The sequence below is a fragment of the Cynara cardunculus genome, unplaced genomic scaffold (assembly GCF_001531365.2).
Source record: "Cynara cardunculus var. scolymus isolate 2C unplaced genomic scaffold, CcrdV1 Un_Scaffold_7025, whole genome shotgun sequence".
NCBI classification, from domain to species: domain Eukaryota; kingdom Viridiplantae; phylum Streptophyta; class Magnoliopsida; order Asterales; family Asteraceae; genus Cynara; species Cynara cardunculus.
In genome coordinates, this window is record NW_020203299.1 from 18,363 (window position 1) to 21,630 (window position 3,268).

The window sequence follows — 3,268 nt, forward strand, 5'->3', positions numbered from 1 at the left end:
TATCTAAATATATTAAATAAAAATCAAAATAATAATAATATACAAGTAATTGTATGATTAATAAAAATCCTAAACGATTAATATTAAAGCAATATTAAAATTGATTAATAATTACTAAAGTTATTGGTAATGACAAAGACGATGATAAAGAAAGATAAAGAAAAAGAGGTCATTATTTAGGTCAGAAGTCCTCTATAAACACATTTTGTTGAGTATCTATGTGCCAAGGAACTCGGGTTTAATGATTGTTTTGCCCTAATTTACGAGCATCGTTGAAGATTAATTTTAGTACAATATCAAGAATATTAAATTTAAATATCGATTTTTGGTTAATGGATTTAGGGGAGATGGGGAAGGATGTTTAAAACAAATTCGGGAAAATGGGTAGGGTTTAGGGTTTTTGGAATTAGGGTTTAAGGTTTAGTGTTTGGGGTTTGAGGTGTATATTTGTGTGTGTGTGTGTATGTTTATAAATTAATTTTAAGGAAAAGTAGAAAAAAAAACCAAAATTTTTTAACATTTTGAGCGAATAAGTTCTTGAACTCTTTTTTTTTTTAAATAAATTTTTTAACTTTCGAAAAACGAACAAATAAATTTTTAACCTTTTTAAAAATTGAAGAAAATCACAAAGTTCTATATATTGAACAATTAAGTCTCTAAACGTTTTTGTTGTATTGATTCATCGTACTTTACTACGGTTTGTTGATACATTGAAAGAGAAAATGATATATATATTTTTTTCGTTTTACAAGTATAAGGATTTATTCGTTAAAATTCATTCTCAAAGACTTAACCGTTCAAAATATGAAAGTTCGTTGGTTTTTTCCCGTTTTAGAAAGTTCAATGATTTAATTCTTCGAATTCAGTAACTTTAATGATTTACTCGTTCAGAAAAAGTTTAGAGATTTAATCACTCAAAATATGAAAATTTATCTGTTTTTTTGGACGTTTCCCTTAGTTTTATGTAAAATAATTTGTATCATTCGTTTCTTCAATAATTCAATTTAGATGGTATAACTCCCAAACCACAAATTGAATCAATGGTGGTTTAGAAAAAAAATTCAAACCTAACGGTTTGACAATAAATGACAAAACTTGTTAAATTAAACCACTAAAAGAAGGTCTAGTCTGAGTGCTTTACACGGATTGAAGCCTATTATAGGCTTTAGACTAAACAAAATATAACATCTATTATGAAAATAAAACTTCTAACAATCTAACATTCTTAATAAAATATTATATCGAATTATAAAAGAAACTTTTATCTCTAAAACTAAAAAAATATAGACCAACTTGAAAAAAAAGTACAAGTTCAACAAAATAAGATAGTAAAAAAATATAATGTTAATTTAAATAATATTAAATTGATTATTATGTGTGTGTATTAGTGGTGGCAAAAAAGTTGTAACGGGCCTGGCCAGACCGGTCCTGATCGGTCCTAAGATTGTGTATAACCGGCCATAGCCGGTCCTCATCACGGTCCCGATATTAAAAAAATATATTTTTTAATTTTTTTAAGGATATATATTTTTAATACATTATTAAATTTGTCATAGGTCACTCAAATACACTTTAAAAATATTTTTTATTATAATTAAATTTACATTGTCTTACAAACTGAGAACTTGGTATGTTAAGTATGTTAATCTCTCAACTAAAACACATATTTATAGTGTTTTGAGGCCAAATAACTACAAAAAAACGGCTCCTTAACGTCTCTCTAACGGCAATAAAACGGCTTTTTTTTTTGAAATTTCGGACCGGATCGGGCTGGGCCTTAATCGATCCCGGTCCACAAATCCGACAAAATGCATAACCGGTCGTAACCGGCGGTCCCATATCCGGTCCTCATCTGTCCCGGGCCGGGTCAGTCCCAGTTCCGGTCTTCCGGCGGTACCAGGCCGGGCCGGTTTGACCATCACTGTGTGTGTATATATATATATATATACCTATTAAATTAGTAACTTTGGGGACACGTGTCATGTTTATGTGCTGCGGTTATTGATTTTTCCCGCCTAAACTAAACATGTATCTAGACACAATTTTCACTTACGGTTCAAATAGGTCTATTTAAGTGACATTTGTCCCTTTATACGTTTATTTTTTTGTTTTCGTGGTTTAAGCTGAATTTAAGTCTGAAGTGGCCTCCAGACTTATAACATAACTCTGGAAAAATTCAGAGTTGTAAGTATGAATTTAACTCTGGAGTGGTAATCAAAACTGGGTTTAAAATTTCAAATTCGAATTTTTGAAGCATTTTTCACAAAGCAGCTCGACCCCAGCCAAGGGCTCTGCCCCTTGGACCCCACTAGGGGCTGCCGCCCCCGGACCCCTTTCGTTAGGGGCTTCACCCCTAAATCAAAATAAACTCAAACAAGTGTGCACTCCGCACCTGCCTTACCTATTCGATATTTATCATGATTACATTGGTAAACAATTTAATCTCATTACACTTAAATGATATTAGTGATACAAATCACCAACATGTAAGTCAGAAGATATTGGTTATTTCTCAGACTTACAACATAACTCTGAATTGTTCAGTTCTAAACTTAGTTATATAGTTTATTCACAGTCTTAGAATACAACTCTAAACTCCTTTTCAGAGTTGAAGTTCAGAGTTACGTTTCTGAGTTATAAGAAGTAAAAATTCTTGTGACTCAAAGTTATGCTCGTATATACTTTCTATACTTAGAAGACAACTTTGAATTCTTTTTACTCAGAGTTAAGTCCATAGTAATTTTTCAGCCTAACAATAGAACTCTGAATTATTGTGTTTTAGAGTAAATGTTCAGAGTTTTCTTTCAGAGTTATTGTCCATAATTTTTCTCATTTAAAATACCCCGTGTAATTCACGGGGTCGAACCTAATATATATATATATATATATATATATATAAATTTATAATTACTATTTTTTTATAATTAATAATAGTAAATAATAATTAATATTAATTGAACCATAATTGGAAAAAAAATAGTGATAAAAAGCTCTAAATGCTACTTAAGTTTGTTTACTCATCTAAACATATCTATATCTATACTATCTTATAAAACATTTGACTAAAACTCTTAAAAACTCTTAAAACTCTTAAAAACTCTTAAATCCGTTCATCCCTAAACGATTTCWTCCCTAAACGATTTCATCCCTATCCGATTTCATCCCATATATGAATTCGTGTAACTAACTGCAGATAAACACAATCAAATACAGGATAAACATCTCATTTTAAATATAAAAAATCTAAAATATAATTAGTACTAATCAT